The sequence below is a fragment of the Salvelinus alpinus genome, chromosome 12 (assembly GCF_045679555.1).
Source record: "Salvelinus alpinus chromosome 12, SLU_Salpinus.1, whole genome shotgun sequence".
NCBI lineage: Eukaryota > Metazoa > Chordata > Actinopteri > Salmoniformes > Salmonidae > Salvelinus > Salvelinus alpinus.
The window spans coordinates 22,495,701-22,520,222 of record NC_092097.1 but is presented as its reverse complement, the minus strand read 5'-3'; the positions used below and the strand labels follow the sequence as shown (position 1 = coordinate 22,520,222).

Genomic DNA, 24,522 nt, shown 5'->3' with positions numbered 1-24,522 from the left:
GATGTCATTTACAAAATAGCCTCCAACACACTACTCAACAAATTGGATGCAGTCTATCACAGTGCCATCCGTTTTGTCACCAAAGCCCCATATACTACCCACCACTGCGACCTGTACGCTCTCGTTGGCTGGCCCTCGCTTCATACTCGTCGCCAAACACACTGGCTCCAGGTCATCTACAAGTCTTTGCTAGGTAAAGCCTTGCCTTATATCAGCTCACTGGTCACCATAGCAGCACCCACCCGTAGCACGCAGGTATATCTCACTGGTCACCCCCAAAGTAAATTCCTCCTTTGGCCGCCTTTCCTTCCAGTTCTCTGCTGCCAATGACTGAAACGAACTGCAAAAATCACTGAAGCTGGAGACACATATCTCCCTCACTAGCTTTAAGCACCAGCTGTCGGAGCAGCTCACAGATCACTGCACCAGTACATAGCCCATCCAACTACCTCATCCCCATACTGTATTTATTTATTTATTTATCTTGCTTCTTTGCACCCCAGTATGTCTACTTGCACATTCATCTTCTGCACATCTACCATTCCAGTGTTTAATTGCTATATTGTAATTACTTCGCCACCATGGCCTATTTATTGCCTTACCTCCCTTATCTTACCTCATTTGCACACAATGTATATCAACTTTTTTTTCTACTGTATTATTGACTGTATGTTTGTTTATTCCATGTGTAACGCTGTGTTGTTGTATGTGTCGAACTGCTTTGCTTTATCTTGGCCAGGTCGCAGTTGTAAATGAGAACTTGTTCTCAGCTAGCCTACCTGGTAAATAAAGGTGAAATTATTATTATTTTTTAAAAAGTGTTCCCACGAGACAAACTTCGCTTACCCGGCGAACCGGCAAATCTGTGACTATATCGAGTCCACCCACTGTGCTGCCCAATCAGATAGTTCAAATCTCTGTGGCTACAGAGATTCCATGACCCTGGCCACAGCCAAATTTAATAGGCTAATAGCGTACGTAAGATTTAATCACTTTTGAAACCATGACCACAGAGAGACTGTCAACGAATACAGCAAAGAGCTGCTGTTTTCATGAGTGAGTTGCTTAAGTTTATATTCAGCATGGTCACTGTTTTATTCAACACTATTACAAAACGCGCTTCTCCGTTCTTCCGCTCGGGCTGCAGTTGCAATGAATGAGTAGTCAAGTATCAATAGCCCTGCATTTTATTATTATTAACAGTTCGTCTTGTCGATTGTAATATTAAGGAATATTTCACTTTCTCTGGTCATTGGAACAACATGAATTTGTGCATGAAGCAGATGCGGTGCGACTTGAGTTTCTCCATCAGGTGGAAGACGGTGTCCCCTCTCTCTGGTCAGTCTCACCGGAGGAAAGGAAGGAGAGAGCAGGGACCCTAGGAGGCGGTTGGGAAAAACTGTTTTGAACTGTTGTCCAACTTGGAATTCCAAGTCGGAAACTCAGGCATCTTTCTAGAGCTACGACATTTCGACTTGAAGATCACTGACGTTGTGATTTGACCTCATTGACAATCAGATGCAAATACCATCAGTCCAGTAAAAGAAAAAAGTGCTAAACCAACTGATCTATTTTGTTATCAAAGCTTGAATTTTGAAATATAATATGGTCTGATTAACAGTATTGGCAGGCCAATCATATAGCCAACATGCTGTGATAATGTATTAGGCCTACTGCTCAAACTTAATTCATACAAAACTGTTTGTGTGAGAAAAAAAATCTGAGCAGTAGATCTGTTTGCTTTTTGACTGCGAAAGTGATCTTGACTCAGAAAAGGTTGGTGACCACTGGCCTACGCTATATTATTCACCACCTGAGGAAGTACTAACTCTAAATAAGATCATGTTGCTTAATAGATAGCCATGTAGGCTTATTGATTAATCTATCAGTAAATGTTATGTCCTACAAAAACTTCCCAGCGCTAGGCCTGTACTGGCTACTTGATGTTGGCCTATTCACCCCAAACGGGGTACTCCAATTGACTCCACTCTGCGGGTACATAAAAAACACATACTACATAGCCTACTCTGGTTTTAAAATGGTGCTATGAACTAGGGAAGAACGACTGCACCCTCTCATTGTAGCCACGGAACTTCAAGGCCGACCGCAGTACTGCAGGTAATGTTAGCAGAAAATAGGATCCCCCATTATAGTGATTGGAAGAATTGCAATATTAGTGTAAATAAAAAACTATTTCCAAGACAATCATGGCACCAATAATTGCTTCTAATACACCAGATGTATGTTTTTGAAGTGATTATTTTAAAATCGCACACATAAGTTTTAAGGATAATTTAGTTGCTAATGGCAGCCTGCAGTACACTGGTCGACCTCAAATTCAGTTACAATGAGAGGGGGCAGCACTGAGCTAGCCTGTAACGTCACTTCCTGGACTAGCTCAAACTGCAGATGTTGTGTCTCCATGATACGCTATCTTAACCGATTTCATTTGGCTTCAATGTGCTGTTGAATCTTGTTACGACAATTCAATAACACTACTCGGTCTGCAATCCAGAATGTGTAAGATACTGGTTGAATGAAACAGACGGAGGCACAGCTATGATAGTAAAAATGTTTATTCACGAGAGCGCTTGTCCGTTGTACAAAACCATTCATTTTATACTGGCTCCTTACGCACTTACATTCACACACAAACAGTAGATATCATACGCACATACTGTATCAATACCCAGCCGACAAAGATTAGGGACCGTGAAAAGTACTCCCTGCCCTCTCCCAAATCTCTCAGTGGCCCCTAGCCAAGGTCGGCACCGATTCTTGCTCAGACAGTCAGTGTTTAAGATACTACAGAGACATATTGTACAGATATATTGTTTTACCCTAATTCTGACTAAAACTACACACATCATTTATTATAGTTTTACTGACTAAAACTACACACATCATTAATAATACTTTTATGATTCTAATCAATTTCATACAATTATATGGTTTCAGGGTGGAATATTCTAATCATTCATTTAAACATATAAATTCTATCAACAATCTTCACAGAGGTTTGAATGGTATCACGTGATTGATGGCTTAGTCCTTTAGTTCATTCAGTCATTGCTATGAACTCAATATTTAGAGGTGAGTAATCAAATTTATTTGTCACATACACATGGTTAGCAGATGTTAATGCAAGTGTAGCGAAATGCTTGTGCTTCTAGTTCCGACCATGCAGTAATATCTAACAAGTAATATAACCTAACAATTCCACAACAACTACCTTATACACACAAGTGTAAAGGAATGAATATGAAAATGTACATAAACATATATAAATGAGTGATGGCCGAACGGCATAGGAAAGATGCAGTAGATGGTATAGAGTACAGTATATACATATGAGATGAGTAATGTAGGGTATGAAAACATTATATAAAGTGGCATTGTTTAAAGTGGCTAGTGATACATTACATCAAGATGCAGTAGATGGTATAGAGTACAGTATATACATATGAGATAAGTAATGTAGGGTATGAAAACATTATATAAAGTGGCATTGTTTAAAGTGGCTAGTGATACATTACATCAAGATGCAGTAGATGGTATAGAGTACAGTATATACATATGAGATAAGTAATGTAGGGTATGAAAACATTATATAAAGTGGCATTGTTTAAAGTGGCTAGTGATACATTACATCAAGATGCAGTAGATGGTATAGCGTACAGTATATACATATGAGATGAGTAATGTAGGGTATGAAAACATTATATAAAGTGGCATTGTTTAAAGTGGCTAGTGATACATTTATTACATCAAGATGGCAAGATGCAGTAGATGGTATAGCATACAGTATATACATATGAGATGAGTAATGTAGGGTATGTAAACATTATATATAAAGTGGCTAGTGATAAGTTGATTACAAACATTTTTCCATTATTAAAGTGGCTGGAGTTGAGTCAGTATGTTGGCAGCAGCCACTCAATGTTAGTGATGGCTGTTTAACAGTCTGATGGCCTTGAGATAGAAATACATTATATACTCACAGAAAGCTGTAACTGTCCTCTCTGTAACTAGAACAACAGTAGTTGATTTGAAAGCGGTATTTTCCTCGCAATTTCATTTTGAGCAACAGTCATATGGTTATGCTTATTACAATGCACCTATCACTCTTCAGTACACACAGTAGGGAGAGTGAGTGGCTCGCTCACACGTAATGTATAATATGTAGCCTACGGCAGGTGACCATATGATCCAATGTCTCATTATATATATTTTTTTATTGTATGTTTGTATATATAATTATAATTTGTTTTATTTTTTCTTTCTTTGTTACGCTCATCTGTTACTGTCACTTTGTCCTACTGTTGTCTAATATCTTTTCACGTTTGTCTTGAATGTTGTTAATTGGAAAATGCAAAAAAAATAAAAAATAATAATAATTTAAAGAAAATAGTACCTGCAAAACACCAGTCTCAACGTCAACAGTGAAGAGGTGACTTCGGGATACTGGCCTTCTAGGCAGAGCTCCTCTGTCCAGTGTCTGTGTTCTTTTGCCCATCTTAATCTTTTATTTTTATTGTCCAATCTGAGATATGGCTTTTTCTTTGCAACTCTGCCTAGAAGGCCAGCATCCCAGAGTCGCCTCTTCACTGTTGATGTTGAGACTGGTGTTTTGCAGGTACTATTTAATGAAGCTGCCAGTTGAGGACTTGTGAGGCGTCTGTTTCTCAAACTAGACACTCAAATGTACTTGTCCTCTTGCTCAGTTGTGCACCGGGGCCTCCCACTCACTCTTTCTATTCTGGTTAGAGCTAGTTGGCGCTGTTCTGTGAAGGGAGTAGTACACAGTGTTATACGAGATCTTCAGTTTCTTGGCAATTTCTCACATGGAATAGCCTTCATTTCTCAGAATAAGAGTAGAGTGACAAGTTTCAAAAGAAAGACCTTTGTTTCTGGCCATTTTGAGCCTGTAATCCAACCCGCGGATGCTCCAGATATTCAACTAGTCTAAAGAAGGACAGTTTTATTGCTTCTTTAAATCAGGGCAACAGTTTTCAACTGTGCTAACATAATTGCAAAAGGGTTTTCAATTAGCCTTTTAAAATGACAAACTTGGATTAGCTAACACAACGTGCCATTGGAACACAGGAGTGATGGTTGCTGATAATGGGCCTCTGTATGCCTGTGTAGATATTCCATAAAAAATCTGCCGTTTCCAGCTACAATAGTCATTTACAACATGAACAATGTCTACACTGTATTTCTGATCAATTTGATGTTATTTTAATGGACAAAAAATCGCTTTTCTTTCAAAAACAAGGACATTTCTAAATTATCCAAAACTTTTGAACGGTAGTGTATATAAATATCTATATAAAGAAATTATAATTATACAGATGATCCTAGATTGCATTTACAGTATATAGTACTTTTCAATGGATCTCAGAACATTTTACATTGAGAAACTCACCACATCCAGAACCAATGTATAGCACCTACCTGGGTAATCCATTTTAAGCATGACTACTCACCACACATCAGCTATCACAGTGGAGAGGTAAGGGGTTCCTTTTCCAATTGGAATCATGGGATTATTAGATGGCCATGATTGTATGAGGGGCCAGGTTGGAAGTCTTTCCCACAGATATACACATAAAATGGCCATGGTTTGTCATGTTGTTCAGTATACTCCTTTTGCATTCCAATGCAGCTCTGTCTTCAATGTTTCTTGGCAGCGTTGTCCAACTGTGGGCATGTGTATTCTCACCTAAACGTCTTGCTCTCTTTTGTTTTCTGTGAGTCAACTGTGCCAGAGCAACTGAATGCCTAGTGGCTCTTTTTTTGTCTAGCTGGGCACTTTGTATAAGTACCCCCCATGTGGAGACTTTTTAGTCACCTATTTTTATGTGCACATTGTGGCAACACTCTATTGTCTATTATTGCTGAATTCCAAGTGCTTCAGATGTATTTAATTGCTGTTCATGTCATGTGTGAGTCTGTGGAGAAGACAAAAGCCAAAGGATATTTTGTATTGATTTGTAGCTTGCTCTAATGTATTCCATGTCAATTCTTTAGGTCATAGGGCAGAGTTTAACCTTCTACATTGAACTAGCCATAATCCTATTTACCCACGCCGCCCTCTCCTCCACAGGATCAGTGTGTAAATGCAAACAGAATCAAAAATCGATTGGAAACACAATTCCAATGGAGAGGACACATTTTGTCAGCATACATTTTGCATGAGTGATTTAGTTATCTAATGCTTTATACAGTTTACTAAATTGTTTGTAAATACCACAAGAGAAATTTATGAATTTGACTAGATTGATATTATAAGATCATTATTACGTGATCTTGGTAATTCGATATGAAACCAAAACCAATATGAAAAAGGAAATCAAGTTGAAGGGTGCATTCCTCTGCCTAGACATAGCTGATGCATGCCAGATCTTACAACACCTGGATAGGTATTTTACATATAACCTAACCACATCAAATGGTAAAGCAATCTCTCAGTCAATGACACAGTCGGTGAAGTGTCACGCAACCATTGGTTGATGCCTGCAACTTCTGAGCGAGGTAATACTGTGGGTTTAAAGGGCAAAGTGGGGAGAACAAAGCCCTTTAAAAAAATATATGAATCAAGAAATGGGATGTGGTCACACGATGTGCTGCTGGTTGGCTCTGATAGGAACATCTCTCCATTACAGGGTTAAGTATAGTAATAATCGCTGTTCAGGCACACCAGGGACAGAGGGCTCACGGATACTAAACATCATGTGTTATTCCAATTCCACAGACACAAATACTGTGTGGTGGCTATGCACTGTAGTTGCATCTCTGCTCTGTTATAGGCCAATGTACTGATTCAATTTTATCAACCCACATCTCGTTAAGACTGATCAGATAGTGAAATATTTGAAATCATAGTTTTACATACAGCATTCTTGTTTGTTTTGCTTGTAGTCTGTTTAGTCTCTTTCTAGTTCTTTCAGACTACAGTATAAGTAATCTTAGATGTTTACTTTGATGGCTTGATTCTCTTCAGTGGATCATAACACAAGGGGCAGATTTAGTGGAGAATGAAAAAGCTGTGTGTTGGAGTTGATCTGAGGCTTTCCTGTGCACTGTCCACGTCTGCTAGTGACAGCTGGGCTTGACTCACAGGAAGTAAGAATAGATATTGGCAGGAATATGGGCTTTGGTGGTGCCTACATCCACCAATCACTGGGCTTTATTTCAGGGCCGCTTTCAGCAGTTATATAAAATGATTATGAACAAATCCGAAGCCTACCCTCTGTGGTTTAATTTGCATGTTATTTTGCTATTGTGTGATCAGCGCATCTACCTGATTTATCTGATATGTGTCTTTTTTACATGCAGGGTCATGTAATGTGGCAACCATGCATTGTGATTCCAAAAACATGTTTGGGATTACAGTGGGCACTGTTACGAGTAATATACGAATGATATCCTGAACAAAGTTTTAGTAGAGGTGCTTTTGTTCCATCTAGATGGAGAACAGTGATTGCCTGTTGAATTCTGAACTTTTTTAACCTTGCAATTTGGATCTTCTGAAGCCTTGTGACCCCTGTAAAAAGAGGGGTATAAGAAACCACAAAGACCACAGTGACTCACACATTACGACTTTTATTGAAGATTTTCAGCTTTTTACCTCTATGTAGACCAATGGACTGAAAGTCATTTGGCTGTTATAGAAAATCAAATTGACCTAACATTGCCTTTCTAGTATTGTGTAGCTCAATAAGCTTTCCCCCAGTGAAATAGTTTTGTGTTCTGTCAATGATAAGGAAAGGAAAGGAAAGAACAGAGAGGAAAGAGGAGGCGGGGCTGGAGGCTTCTTCCTAATTAACTGTAATGTGTTGTTTAGATTCCACCAATACACAATGTTCCAAATTGCTGCTCTATAATGCTTCTCAGCTGTCATATAAAACAATTTTATAAACCGGTGTGGACCCATCTAGTTTACAATCATCAAATGTTTGGCCACACTCAATCATGTTTTGCATTATTTTTGTTTACTCTCTTCTTCAGGCAGTGCTATAGTTGAGAGGAATGGCCTTACTTTACTTTTTAGTGCGATGATATGGCAACATATGAATTTGTTTGATCTTGTATGGCACAACATTGAGCCACGTACAATTTATTTTACTGTGGATACCACCAAAGCTCATAGGGTCTTTGCAGTGGAGGCTGCCCATTAGGGTGTTAGGGGCTGCGCCCCACTTGTGATTGGTAAAAAAGTATATATAAATTATATATATTATTTAATTCATGGATTATGTTTTAAATGCTCATAAAAGTGTGATAAATGTGTATATTTTCCTGTTTCAAAAATATATTGTTTAAAGCTAGCCGGCTGAGAGTCGGGACACTCGGCTGAGAGTCAGACTTGGCCGACGTCATGTGGCCCGAGTCTGGGCCGCATTCAGCAGTAGTACTTATGGCTAGGATGCAGGGATTGAGCTCGGGTCGATTCCGATGTGAGTTATCTTGCCCAAATATATTACTTGGGGCTTGGGATGATTCCAGTGAGAGTTATCTGGCCCAAATATATATATTACTTGGGGCTCGGGCCGATTCCGGTGTGAGTTATCTGACCCAAATGTATTACTTGGGGCTCGGGCCAATTCCGGTGAGAGTTATCTGGTCCAAATGTAATACTTGGGGCTCGGGCCCATTGGGAGTTAAGGGATGACGTTGGAGAGGAGAAGCAAGTACGGGGAGTCAAACATTTAATAGGGAACGGACATAGAACGAGACAGGACAACGTCAGCACACGGGTAACACAGACAAAATACAATCAATGCAGCGGAGCTGCATATAGGGGAAGTAATAAACAGGTGATTGAGTGAGTCCAGGTGAGTCCAATATCGCTGATGCGCGTAACGAGGGAAGGCAGGTGTGCGTAAATGATGGTGGCAGGAGTGCATAATGCATGGCAGCCTGGGTCCCTCAAGCGCCAGGGGTGAAGAGCGGGAGCAGGCGTGACAGTACTCCCCCCTCTGGGGGCGCCACCCGGCTTCCCACCTGGGCGAACCAGCCGAGACATGGGCGCTAGGTAAGCAGGCTGTGGGTAAACTTCTGCACAAAATAGATGGCATCGTGAGGGAGGAAAATGATGTGGATATATTGAAGCAACATCTCAAGACATCAGTCAGAAAGTTAAAACTTGGTCGCAAATGGATAACGTCTTCCAAATGGACAATGACCCCAAGCATACTTCCAAAGTTGTGGCAAAATGGCTTAAGGACAACAAAGTCAAGGTATTGGAGTGGCCATCACAAATCCCTGACCTCAATCCTATAGAACATTTGTGGGCAAAACTGAAAAAGCGTGTGCGAGCAAGGAGGCCTACAAACCTGACTCAGTTACACCAGCTCTGTCAGGAGGAATGGGACAAAATTCCCCCAAGTTATTGTTGGGAAGCTTGTGGAAGGCTACCCGAAACATTTGACCCAAGTTAAACAATTTAAAGGCAATGCTACCAAATACTAATTGAGTGTATGTAAATTTCTGACCCACTGGGAATGTAATGAAAGAAATAAAAGCTGAAATAAATCATTCTCTCTACTATTATTCTGACATTTCACATTCTTAAAATAAAGTGGTGATCCTAAATGACCTAATACAGGGAATTTTTACTAGGATTAAATGTCAGGAATTGTGAAAAACTGAGTTTAAATGTATTTGGCTAAGGTGTATGTAAACTTCCGACTTCAACTGTAGGTGTAAAGAAACATGATATGAAGAAAATGTCTATTTCAGAAGAACAGAATAGCATACTCTGAGTTGTCGTTATGTTAGGTCCAGATTTTTCTATGCCATATGGCTGTGGGCTACACTAGTTCATTTAGCAGACACGATTCGCTTCGAGTTCCGTGCCATTTTTTTATATTATTTTATAGTATGAAGAAAACAATTGAACAAAGCTGAATAAAATAGGAAGGATATTGTCTCCAAACGATTTGAGGGAGTGTGTGCACGCTGCTATTCTGTGTTGAGCATTTAACAAAGAAATAGGTATTCCTATTTGTTTAATTTAGAGTTATAATGTAACTTTAGTTGTTCTACAAACGTTGGTTTATATGTTTGGATTTTTTAAAAGTTGCTTGCTTTGTTTTTTGCGCATGCTATACACACTTCGTCTCTCATTCACAACTTGAGAAGCACTTGATAATGCCTCTAATTTGCCGGCGGCATCCCCTTTCCCCTCCATGCCTTTTGCAGCCCTGCTCTCTGAGTGCTGCCTGCTCCAAATCACAACTGATTTCACTCACAGGGCACTCCATCACGTGATTGGATCTTTCTCACAGACTACAAGTGAAGAGAGACACATCGGGGACGCAACAGCACGTGTCCTTATACAATTCTTCGGTGCATACTGAAGAAATTGGAAGAACTATCCATATTATACTTTCGTCAGCCAACAAGATGAGTAGGCCTTACGAACAGAAAAAAACCCTAGCCTTTGTCAATCTACTATCCCCCATAGTACAAATGTTGACCTATTGTATTCTGTGTGAGAAATAAATATTCCGAACATAGTCTGGGACAGTTGTGGGATGCGATAGATCACAAATTAACACAACAAGTAGCATCAAAAAAACTATTTTTACGAAATGAGACTGACGCAACAGATCAGAACGTTTAGCTTAAAATGTTGATAAACTATTAGGGTATTTCTTCACATTATGAGCACAGCAATGCGCACACGGCAGTAGCCTATAGGTGCGAATGTTCCATTATCGGGAAAACAACATTATCAAAAGTGACCACAAATGCAATTATGCATATAATGCTTTTGTTATTAAAGGTGCATTTTTTGTAGTGAAAGTTATCTTCCCCAAACTTGAAATTCACACGCTGCATGCCAGTTAGGCTCTACATCTGTTGTAAAGCGCATTAACGTGCTTCATTTTAAGAAGTTATTTGGGCACTTTAGTTGTGATACAAATCTTACCAAAAGATGTAGGCCTATGGGCTAGGCTACATTAGGTGTGCAATTATGATTAGAAAAAGTCACAAAAAAGGCATTGTTTCTTGCCTTAAGCTGGGCATCATTCACAGGTGACATTGTCTAACATTGTCACCTATCAGACTATTTTTGATTTAATGTCTTTACATATACTATATAATATGTGTGAGCTTTGATTTAGAATGGACCATTATCATGCACCTTTCTCGAAACAGGGGCAGAGGAAAAAATACATGTAATCTCTGCACTTAAACAGCGAATGGAGGACACTTTTCCTGTGGTGCATTTTCATGCCGGCCAGGTAGGCTATACTCCTGTTGTAAAGATAAGAAATGTGCTTAATATTTGCTTAATATTAGGAAAGTTGAGAAATCAATATCGTAGGCCTAGCCTATAGAAAGCTGAATGGACCCTCCTCTTTTTAAAAGAGACAATCAATTTATTAAGGAAAAGGGGTCTGACTACTTTCCGAAGGTACTGTATCTTCTCAAAGAAACTACCGGTAGTTAGAAAACTTGCCATCATATTTCTGTCATGCTGCTTTGTTGACTACTCCAAACACCCCGCTCCCCAGGTATTCAGCCAATCAGCGTTCCCATTGGGTATTTGCATGAATGTCAGATCTATTTGTCCTTTCAGATAATGGTAATCGCTAACCCTACTTTTGCCATTTTGGGACCAGCTTTAAGTGCTCCATTTGTTGAAAACCAGTCGTAGTAATTGAATTAGCATATTTTATTAATAGTGAATCCACTGAAATGGGTTCTGCAGACAAGATCACTTGTTACCGAGTTGCCTTACATCCTAGGGGAACACCCGAGGACTTCCCATACTGCAAATAATGTTAAAAAAATCTGTAGCCATTATACCAAATCTGTCCTCCCTCGCTGCCATCATACCCGCTTCTTGTGTAGGGTAGTGGGGGACAATCAAAGGGAATGTCCTGGTAGATGAACTTTGCTTGGCCTGTATTGCTACAGTGCAGTCTCCCATCTCAGGCAAGGGCTTTGGATATGATAAAAACTATGATTAGTGGAGACAAGTAAATGCTAGGGGCAAGAGAGTTCAAACAGCACGGTAACTTCCCCCTTGACCCAAAGTCATGCACTGTGTGCTGTGTTGAAGAGAGCATGCTTGCTGCTGAGTTTAGCACCTGTGTGATTTTTAAGGAACTCTGATTCCTCTAGCAGCTGGTGGTGCAAATGAGTGGATAGGCTGTGCTCTCAGGGGGTCCAACAGTGAAGCACAAAATGTGTGGCTCTTGTCCATGAACTCTATAGGGCACATGGTGGAATTTAGAGGTAGGTTCCCTCCCTTGATAGAAAATAGCATACATCTTTAGCAATTTACAATAAGCTTCACCCATGATAACTTTGTATGTGTGAGTCATGTACATGACAGCTTTGTGCATTGGTCAAAATAGCAGAATATCCTTATCTCTGCAGTTACTTTTAGTGAGATTAGTGACTGTCACACCCTGGGATGTCTTGATCAGCAGTTTCACTGAAATCTCTCCTCACTGTTTCCTACATCCTAATATGTATTATCTGGTCTTGTTTATTGTGTTCAAACATGGCTGCTGAGTAATACAAATTGCTGTCCCACTGTGTCCCCACATTAGGCTTCTTATTAGAGGCTTGGTAAAGTACCTCAGCCTACAATACGGTGTGCCACTTATCTCTGTGTTCATGGTTCATCACAGGGGGCTTAAGCCTCTAGGAATAGCACTCCTAAGCACTGAGGATTTTTCATCTCTGTCAACACCTTAACTCATTCTTATCCTTTTCCCTTCTACCATTCATACAATAACATTCCCCAAGAGACTAGAACATCTGCCTACCAGGCAGCACTAGATTTATTCAGCGTCACCATGACCTCAGCTTTAAACAATATGCTTCTGCATTTCCTTGATTCATGTTATATCAAGAGTAGAAATGCACATAATAAAGTATCGACATGGAAACCATTAGCATTTATAAAGTATGTCAAATCTGAGATACTAAGATGGGAAATATGTCTTCACGCTGCAGTGCCTGTTCTTAAAAGGAAATATGTGTGTGGAAATTACATGGAGAAAAGAAAGGACTGGCACATTTACAGGAAAAAAATATTCTCAAGGAACATCCTCAGGTCTCCATGACAGGGAGTGTCTTAATGTGCTTGAGCATGCACATTCAAATATCTGACAAATACTGCTGGTACTATCACCATTGCAGGCTAAAGCCCTCCCTTGTATTGAACCCTACAGCACCCTATAAGTGTGTGTGACATTGGTGTATTGAAACGATTTATCTTTCCAACTCTGCCTTCATCTTCTGCCCTGAGAGTGATACCTGCCATATCCATCCTAAAATGTGCTATGATTCCTTCCCCTTTCCCATCAAGCATTCCTTAGCTACGTTACATTTGGTATTATTTATTTGTCTGCATTTCCATCAACATATTTCCCATCCCATTGTCTCCAATAGCCTGAGATTCTAGCTGAAAATATTGTACATCAGTGCTTTTGGTTTGACATTATGTTTGCCTTAGTGAGGGAAGCCAGTTACTTACATCTCCAGTTACAGTATCTAAAACCCATATTCCCTACAGTCAATGCACCATCTCTATTTTTTTTAAGTCCTGCATTCAGATTAGGCGAGAATAGGTAGTATCCTAATTTGCACATTGACGTCAGTCTGGATGGGCAGGAGCTGCGCTGTACTGGATGGTTGAGGGAGTGATTGTGTGGGCAGTGCGTCTTATGACCACAGGCTTTTTCCCCCCATTATGCATGGCGACTTCTTCCCAGTGAGCCATAGACAAACTTTCTTTCCTGGGGATTGCAGTCCTGAGGTGTTTCTTCCCAGCGACGCATTACCAAAAATCGTAAAAACATAATTTTGCCAAATCCTCCGCCACTTGAGGTCTTAGCCACAGTATTTGGGAAGGGTTTTATTGAAGGGGTCTATATAAGCCCTACAGTACATAATCATCACATAACATCTGTCATTTAGTACAATGTTCACCTAGCTCACTAAAAACTTTGATCCATCGCTTGACCTGACACGCAAGTTCCCTGAGTTAATTTCCCATGAGCAAATTGGATTTCTCATGGTGACACTCAGTGGAAATATATATTTTGTGGATCATTAGCGATGTGCATACAGACTTTGCAGTTAACATTAAGTTATATACTAGTCTGCAGGGCGTTTGTTGTAAACATCCTTACTTTTAAGAAAATCAATTGTGGTTAATGTGAGTATTTGACAACTGTCACACCCTGGCCTTAGTTATCTTTGTTTTCTTTATTATTTTAGTTAGGTCAGGGTGTGACATGGGGAATGTTTGTGTTTTGTCTCGTTTCGGGTGGTTTTATGGAAAAGGGGGTGTTGGGTTTAGTGTATGGGTTTGTGTTGAGTGAATGTTTCTAGGTATGTCTATGGTTGAGTGAATGTTTCTAGGTATGTCTATGGTTGCCTGAGTGGTTCTCAATCAGAGACAGATGTCTTTCATTTGTCTCTGATTGGGAGCCATATTTTAGGCAGCCATAGGCATCATGTTTTTGTTGGGTCATTGTCTAGGTCTGTGTCTGTGTCTAGGTTGCATGTTTGCATTTTGTTCGGTTATAGCTTCACGTCGTCTATTTGTTGTTTTGCTTCGTTCGTTCATCTCCTAAATAAAGAGAAGATGTATTTTTCACATGCTGCGCCTTGGTCCTCTCTCTCTCCCTTTGACGTTCGTGACAACAACATTGAAAAAACAGACCTAAACTGAGATTTAAAAGATGATCTTCATATTCCAAACACAGCAACTCAAAAAAACGCTCTCTGGTTAAGAGCATCAAGGGAATTTAGGGTATGTTTTTACAATAAAAAAAATGTGAACCACCATCTCTTTTCAATACTATGTTGCAAAATTTGAAATGGTGTTTTTAACATTGTATAAAAATACAGACTCAGAGCTTGAAAATGGCATATCATACACTTTATTTGGAGGAAACATGGGTAAGTTATACTGCTTTAAAAGTCTAATCCCATTTAGGGGAGAAAGACATTCCATTTTTTTGCTGTGATTTGCACATGAATCTTTGGGACACATACACTATGTATACAAAAGTATGTGGACACACCTTCAAATTAGTGGATTCGGCTATTTCATTGACACCTGTTGCTGACAGGTGTATAAAATTGAGCACACAGCCATGCAATCTCCATAGACAGACATTGTCAGTAAAATGGCCTAACTGAAGAGCTCAGTGACTTTCAAATCAAATCACATTTCATTGGCCACATGTACATGGTTAGCAGATGTTAATGCGATTGTCGCGAAATGCTTCTAGTTCTGACTGCAGTAAAATCTAACAAGTAATCTAACAAACTACCTTATACACACAAATACACACAATTGTAAAGGGATGAATAAGAATATGTACAGTCATGGCCAAAAGTTTTGAGAATGACACAAATATTAATTTCCACAAAGTTTGATGCCATAGTGTCTTTAGATATTTTTGTCAGATGTTACTATGAAATACTGAAGTATAATTACAAGCATTTCATAAGTGCAAAGGCTTTTATTGACAATTACATGAAGTTGATGCAAAGAGTCAATATTTGCAGTGTTGACCCTTCTTTTTCAAGACCTCTGCAATCCACCCTGGCATGCTGTCAATGAACTTCTGGGCCACATCCTGACTGATGGCAGCCCATTCTTGCATAATCAATGCTTGGAGTTTGTCAGAATTTGCGGGTTTTTGTTTGTCCACTCGCCGCTTGAGGATTGACCACAAGTTCTCAATGGGATTAAGGTCTGGGGAGTTTCCTGGCCAGGGACCCTAGATATCGATGTTTTGTTCCCCAAGCCACTTAGTTATCACTTTTGCCATATGGCAAGGTGCTCCATCATGCTGGAAAAGGCATTGTTCGTCACCGAACTGTTCCTGGATGGTTGGGAGAAGTTGCTCTCGGAGGATGTGTTGGTAACATTCTTTATTCATGACTGTGTTCTTAGGCAAAATTGTGATTGAGCCCACTCCCTTGGCTGAGAAGCAACCCCACACCTGAATGGATCTCAGGATGCTTTACTGTTGGCATGACACAGGACTGATGGTAGCGTTGACCTTGTGTTCTCCGGACAAGCTTTTTTCCGGATACCCCAAACAATCGTAAAGGGGATTCATCAGAGAAAATGACTTTACCCCAGTCCTCAGCAGTCCAATCCCTGTACCTTTTGCAGAATATCAGTCTGTCCCTGATGTTTTTCCTGGAGAGAAGTGGCTTCTTTGCTACCTTTCTTGACACCAGGCCATCCTCCAAAAGTCTTTGCCTCACTGTGCGTGCAGATGCACTCACACCTCCCTGCTGCCATTCCTGAGCAAGCTCTGTACTGGTGGTGCCCCGATCCCACAGCTGAATCAACTTTAGGAGACGGTCCTGGCGCTTGCTGGACTTTCTTGGGCGCCCTGAAGCATTCTTCACAACAATTGAACCGCTCTCCTTGAAGTTGTTGATGATCCGATAAATGCTTGATTTAGGTGCAATCTTACTGGCAGCAATATCCTTGCCTGTGAGGCCCTTTTTGTGCAACGCAATGATGACGGCACGTGTTTCCTTGAAGATAACCGTGGTTGACAGAGGAAGAACAATGATTCCAAGCACCACCCTCCTTTTGAAGCTTCCAGTCTGTTATTCAAACTCAATCAGCATGACAGAGTGATCTCCAGCCTTGTCCTCGTCAACACTCACACCTGTGTTAACGAGAGAATCACTGACATGATGTCAGTTGGTCCTTTTGTGGCAGGGCTGAAATGCAGTGGAAATGTTTTTTTTGAGAGTCCGTTCATTTGCATGGCAAAGAGGGACTTTGCAATTCATCTGATCACTCTTCATAATATTCTGGAGTATATGCAAATTGCCATCATACAAACTGAGGCAGCAGACTTGGTGAAAATTAATATTTATATCAAAACTTTTGGCCATGACTGCACAGATAAATAAATATACATATTTGGATGAGCGATGGTGTGCGGCATAGGCAAGATGCAGTAGATGGTATAGAATACAATATATACATATGAGATGAGTAATGTAGGATATGTAAAAGTTAAAGTGATACCTTTATTAAGTCCATTTATTTAAGTGGCCAGAGATTTGAGTGTATGTTTGCAGCAGCCTCTCTATGTTAATGATGGCTGTTTAATAGTCTGATGGCCTTGAGAAAGAAGCTGTTTCTCAGCCTCTCGGTCCCAGCTTTGATCCACCTGTACTGATCTCGCCTTCTGAATGATAGCGAGGTGAACAGGCAGTGGCTCGGGTGGTTGTTGTCCTTGATGATCTTTTTGGCCTTCCTGTGACATCGGGTGCAGTAGTTGTCCTGGAGGGCAGGTAGTTTGCCCCCGGTGATGCTTTGTGCAGACCGCACTACCCTCTGGAGAGCCTTGCGGTTGAAGGCGGTGCAATTGCCATACCAGGCGGTGATACAGCCCGACAGGATGCTAATGATTGTGCATCTGTATAAGTTTGTGAGTGTTTTAGCTGACAAGCCAAATTTCTTCAACCTCCTGTTCTTCACCACGCTGTCTGTGTGGGTGGACCCTTTCAGTTTGTCCGTGATGTGTACGCCGAGGAACTTAAAACGTTCCACATTCTCCATTACTGTCCCGTCGATGTGGATGGGGGGGTGCTCCCTTTGCTGTTTCCTGATGTCCACGATCATCTCCTTTGTTTTGATGACATTGAGTGAGAGTTTATTTTCCTGACACCACATTCCGAAGGCCCTCACCTCCTCCCTGTAGGCTGTCTCGTCGCTGTTGGTAACCAGGCCTACCACTGTAGTGTCGTGTGCAAACTTGATGATTGAGTTGGAGGCGTGCATGGCCACGCAGTCATGGATGAACAGGGAGTACAGGAGAGGGCCCCAGTGTTGAGGATCAGTGGGGTGGAGATGTTGTTTCCTACCTTCACCACCTGGGGGCGGCCCGTCAGAAAGTCCAGGACCCAGTTGCACAGGGCGGGGTCGAGACCCAGGGTCTCAAGCTTAATGAAGAGTTTAGAGAGTACTATGGTGTTGAATGCTGAGCTTTAGTTAATAAACAGCATTCTTACATAGTGTACACTGACACGGTGAATGAGTTAATGAGGAAGTATATAGGAAATGTTGTTCCCACTGTGACGATTAAAACCTATCTAAACCAAAAACCATGTATAGATTACTGAATGCGCAAACCGCCGCATTTAACCACGGCAAGGTGACTGGGAATATGGTTGAGTACAAACAGTTCAGTCGTAAGGCAGTCAAACAGGCAAAACATCAGTGCAGAGTAAAAGTGGAGTCGCAATTCAACGGCTCAGACACGAGACATACGTGCCAAGGTCTACAGACAATCATGGATTATAAAAGAAAACCAGGACAAGTGCTGTCGAGTGCTGAAGTGCGTTTTGATATAGGTATATATATTTTAGTTGAATGCTGAGCTTTAGTTGAATGCTGAGCTTTAGTTAATAAACAGCATTCTTACATAGTGTACACTGACACGGTGAATGAGTTAATGAGGAAGTATATAGGAAATGTTGTTCCCACTGTGACGATTAAAACCTATCTAAACCAAAAACCATGTATAGATTACTGAATGCGCAAACCGCCGCATTTAACCACGGCAAGGTGACTGGGAATATGGTTGAGTACAAACAGTTCAGTCGTAAGGCAGTCAAACAGGCAAAACATCAGTGCAGAGTAAAAGTGGAGTCGCAATTCAACGGCTCAGACACGAGACATACGTGCCAAGGTCTACAGACAATCATGGATTATAAAAGAAAACCAGGACAAGTGCTGTCGAGTGCTGAAGTGCGTTTTGATATAGGTATATATATTTTAGTTTTAGGACAAACACCTTCTTCACCCGTTTAGAGGGAAACAGTCTGGTAGACTGTGAGCTCTCGTTCTCCGAGGTCAACATAAGACATTTAAGAATGTTAAACCTCAAACGGCTGTCGGCCCAGACGGTATCCCTAGCCGCGTCCTCTGAGCATGCGCAGACCAGCTGGCTGGAGTGTTTATGGATTATTCAATCTCTCCCTATCCTAGTCTGTTGTCCCCACTTGCTTCAAGATGTCCCGTTCCTGTACACAAGAAAGCGAATGTCACTGAACTAAATTATTATGGCCCGAAGTAGTCACTTCTGTCATTATGAAGTGTTTTGAAAGGCTAGTTAAGGATCATATCACCTCCACCTTATCAGACACCCTAGACCCACTGCTATTTGCATACCGCACCAATGGATCCACAGATGCTGCAATCGCCATCGCACTGCACACGGCCCTATCCAATCTGGACAAGAAGAATAGCTACAGTGGCTTGCGAAAGTATTCATCCCCTTGGCATTTTTCCTATTTTGTTGCCTTACAACCTGGAATTAAAATAGATTTTTGGGGGGGTTTGTATCATTTGATTTACACAATATGCCTACCACTTTGACAATGCTAATTATTTTTTATTGTGAAACAAGCAAGAAATAAGACAAAATAACTGAAAATTGAAAACTATTCGTGCATAACTATTCACCCCCCCAAAGTCAATATTTTGTAGAGCCACCTTTTGCAGCAATTACAGCTTCAAGTCTCTTGGGTTATGTCTCTATAAGCTTGGCACTAGCCACTGGGATATTTGCCTATTCTTCAAGACTAATCTGCTCCAGCTCCTTCAAGTTGGATGGGTTCCGCTGGTGTACAGCAATCATTAAGTCATTCCACAGATTCAAAATTGGATTGAGGTCTGGGCTTTGACTAGGCCATTCCAAGACATTTAAATGTTTCTCCTTAAACCAATCGAGTGTTGCTTTAGCAGTATGCTTAGGGTCATTGTCCTGCTGGAAGGTGAACCTCCATCCCAGTCTCAAATCTCTGGAAGACTGAAACAGGTTTCCCTCAAGAATTTCCCTGTATTTAGCGCCATCCATCATTCCTTCATTTCTGAACAGTTTCCCAGTCCCTGCCGATGAACAACATCCCCACAGTATGATGCTGCCACCACCGTGCTTCTGGTGTTCTCGGCGTGATGAGAGGTGTTGGGTTTGCGCCAGACATATCATTTTCTTTGATGGCCAAAAAGCTCAATTTTAGTCTCATCTGACCAGAGTACCTTCTTCCATATGTTTGGGGAGTTTCCCACATGCCCTTTTGGCGAACACCAAACGTGTTTGCTTATTTTTTTCTTTAAGCAATGGCTTTTTTCTTGCCACTCTTCCATAAAGCCCAGCTCTGTGGAATGTACGGCTTAAAGTGGTGAAATAGACAGATACTCCAATCTCCTTGGTCTTCATGATGCTGCTTGCTTGGTGGTGCCCCTTGCTTTGTGGTGTTGCAGACTCTGGGGCTTTTCAGAACAGGTGTATATATATTCTTGTGACAGATCATGTGACACTTAGATTGCACACAGGTGGATTTTATTTAACTATTTTTGTGACTTCTGAGGGTAATTGGTTGCACCAGATCTTATTTAGGGTCTTCATAGCAAGGGGGTGAATATATATGCATGCACCACTTTCCGTTTATTATTTTTTGAATTTTTTGAAACAGGTAATTTTTTTCATTTCACTTCACCAATTTTGACTATTTTGTGTATGTCCATTACATGAAATCCAAATAAAACCCATTTACATTACAGGTTGTCATGCAACAAATAGGAAAAATGCCAAGGGGGATGAATACTTTTGCAATACACTGTTTTTAAGAATGTTGGTCATTGACTACAGATCAGCCTTCAACACAATAGTACCCTCCAAGCTCATCATTAAGCTCAGGGCCCTGGGTCTGAACCCCGCCCTGTGGAACTCGGTCCTACACTTCCTGGCAGGTCACCCCCCAGGTGGTGAAGGTAGGCAACAACACCTCTACTACAATGATCCTCAACACAGGGGTCCCACAAGGGTGCGTTTTGAGCCCCTCCTGTACCCCCTGTTCACCCATGACTGCGTGGCCTCGCACGTCTCCAACTCAATGATCAAGTTTGCTGAAGACACAACAGGGGTAAACCTGATTACCAACAATGATGAGAAAGCCTTCAGGGAGGAGGTGAGGGCCCTGGCAGAGTGGTGCCAGGAAAATAACCTCTCCCTCAACGTCAAAAAAATTAAGTAGCTGATCGTGGACCAGGAGACAGCAAAGAGAGCACACCCCCACCCACTTCAATGGGCCGCAGTGGAGAAGGTGAAAAGCTTCAAGTTCCTATGCGTACACATCACACACATTCGGAACCACACAAACAGTGTGCCTCTTCAAACTCAGGAGGGTGAAGAAATTTGGCTTGGCCCCTAAGACCCTCACACACTTTTACAGATTCACCATTGAGAGCATCCTGTCGGGCTGTTTCACTGCCTGGTAAGGCACCTGCACTGTCCGCAACCGCAGGGCTATCCAGAGGGTGGTGTGGTCTGCCCTCCAGGATATCTATAGCACCCGGTGCCACAGGAAAGCCAATAAGATCATCTAGGCCCTCAGCCACCCGAGCCAATTTGAATGCATAGAGATACTGTGACATAGAGATCCTGAGGCCCATTGTCATGCCATTCATCTACTGCCATCACTTCATGTTTCAGCATGACAATCCACAGCCCCATCTCGCAAGGATCTGTACACAATTCCTGGAAGATGAAAATGCCTGCATACTCAACAATCTTTACTAACGTCATGCCACTTTGAGTGAAGCCAGTGTGTCTATGTATGCGGATGACTCAACACTACACATGTCAGCTACTACAGAGTCTGAAATGCTACTACAGTGACTGAAATGACTGCAACACTTAACAAAGAGCTGCAGGGATTTTCAGAATGGGTGGCTGGGAAAAAGTTTGTCCTAAATATTTCAAAACCAAAAGCATTTTATTTTAATTTAATTTTAATTTCAACTTTATTTAACCAGGTAGGCTAGTTGAGAACAAGTTCTCATTTACAACTGCGACCTGGCCAAGATAAAGCATAGCAGTGTGAACAGACAACAACACAGAGAGTAAACAATAAACAAGTCAATAACACAGTAGGGGAAAAAATGAGTCTATATACATTGTGTGCAAAAGGCATGAGGAGGTAGGCAATAAATAGGCCATAGGAGCGAATAATTACAATTATTTGGGACAAATCATTCTATAAATCCTAAACCTCAACTAAATCTTGTAATGAATACTGTGGATATTGAGCAAGTTGAGGTGACTTAACTTTTGAGTAACCCTGGATTGTAAATTGTCATGGTCAAAACATATTGTTACAACAGTAGCTAAGATGGGGAGAAGTCTGCCCATAATAAAGTGCTGCTCTGTCTTCTTAACAACACTATCAAAAAGGCAGGTCCTACAGGCCCTAGTTTTATCACACCTGGACTACTGTTCAGTTGTATGTTCAGGTGCCACAAAGAGGGACTTAGGAAAATTGCAATTGGATCAGAATAGGGCAGCACGACTGGCCCTTAAATGTACACGGGGAGCTTATATTAATGATATGGATGTCAATCTATCATGGATGAGAGATTGACTTCATCGCTACTTGTTTTTGTAAGAAGTGTTGACAAGCTGAATGCACTGAGCTGTCTGTTTAAACTACTGGCTCACAGCTCAGACACCCATGCATACCCCACACGACATGCCACCAGAGGTCTTTTCCCTATCCCCAAGTCCAGAACAGACTATAAGATGCGCACATTACTACACAGAGCCATGACTACATGGAACTCGATTCCACATCAGGAAACTGATGCAAGCAGTGGAATCAGATTTTAAAAACGGATATAAAAACAGGTACAGACACACGCATACGCCAGCACACGCACTCAACAGACGCGTAAATTGGAATATTGTTGTATGGTGGTATTATACATTTTGTATTGTAGATATGTCGTGGTGTAATAATGTTATATGTTGTAATGTTTTATCTTTTGTTTTATGTGTAATGTTAGTGCCTTAATGCTGCCTTGGCATCAGCTAATGGGGATCCCTAATAAATAGAAGAAGAAAAAATTGTTACGCGGAGTGGAACAGGGAAACCCCTGAGCAGACTCAGAAGAGGAGACTGGGATGAAGTAACCAAGGTATTTATTGAAATACAGGGGGAAGACGGAGTGCAGGCCAGGGGAAGCTCGGGCGGGTTGCAGGAAACCAGGGGCGGAGGCTGAGGCTGGAGCGATAGGGGTTGGGACATGGTAAGCAGGTCCGGAGGGGAAACCAAGGGAGCAGTAGAGTGGGTAATCCAGGGCAGAGTAGCAGGATGAGGAGAAGTGGGACTGGAGACAGGGACCAGAGTCAGAGCGGGCAGAACTGTAGCGGAGAGGAAAACTGTGTCGGGCAAGGAAAACAGGCACAACAGGATAACAGGATCAAAATAGTTACAAACGGCTAGAAACGTAGACTGACTGAGCAGAGATTATGATCTGGCCGTGTGGAAGAGGCAGGACTGAGTATTTGTAGAGGTCTTGATTACGGAACAGGTTGCAGCTGGTGGGGATCTGCTCTGACTCCAGCACACCTGTCTCCGCCCACACAATCACACACAGAGAGGGAGAGGGAGAGAGCACTGCGGGAGTGGCGGCAGGTCAAGGAGACACAAGATGAGCAGGAGAGGGAGTGGCAGGAGCAGATGTAACAAATGTCACCAATTGAGCATGTTTGGGATGCTCTGGATCGACGTGTAGGACAGCATCTTCCAGTTCCTGCCAATATCCAGAAACTTCGCACAGCAATTGAAGAGGAGTGGGACAACATTCCACAATCAACAGCCTGATCAACTCTACAGTATGTGAAAGAGATGTGTCACGCTGCATGAGGCAAATGGTGGTCACACCAGATACTGACTGGTTTTCTGATCTCCACACCCCTACGTTTTTTTTAAGGTACAGTTGAAGTTGAAAGTTTATATACACCTTAGCAAATACATTTAAACTCAGTTTTTCACAATTCCTGACATTTAATCCTAGTAAAAATTCCCTGTCTTAGGTCAGTTAGGATCACCACTTTAATTTAAGAATGTGAAAGGTCAGAATAATAGTAGAGAGAATGATTTATTTCAGGTTTAATTTATTTCATCGCATTCCAAGTGGGTCAGAAGTTTACATACACTCAATTAGTATTTGGTAGTTTTGCCTTTAAATTGTCTAACTTGGGTCAAATCTTTCAGGTAGCCTTCCACAAGCTTACCACAATAAGTTGGGTGAATTTTGTCCCATTCATCTTGACAGAGCTGGTGTAACTGAGTCAGGTTTGTAGGCCTCCTTGCTCCCACACGCTTTTTCAGTTCTGCCCACACATTTTCCATAGGATTGAGGTCAGGGCTTTGTGTTGGCCACTCCAATACCTTGACTTTGTTGTCCTTAAGCCATTTTGCCACAACTTTGGATTCATGCTTGGGGTCATTGTCCATTTGGAAGACCCATTTGTGACCAAGCTTTCACTTCCTGACTGATGTCTTGAGATGTTGCTTCAATATATCCACAACATTTTCCTACCTCATGATGCCATCTATTTTGTGCAGTGCACCAGTCCCTCCTGCAGCAAAGCACCCCCACAACATGATGCTGCCACCCCCGTGCTTCGCGGTTGGGATGGT

The 24,522-nt window shown here is 41.5% G+C and overlaps 1 protein-coding gene across 2 annotated transcripts in view; it reads left to right on the top strand.

Moving 5' to 3' along the window:
* Positions 1-24,522, top strand: part of igsf21a (immunoglobin superfamily, member 21a) — a 283,782-nt gene that overhangs the window by 4,189 nt on the left and 255,071 nt on the right. The gene's annotated exons all lie outside the window — the stretch shown is intronic.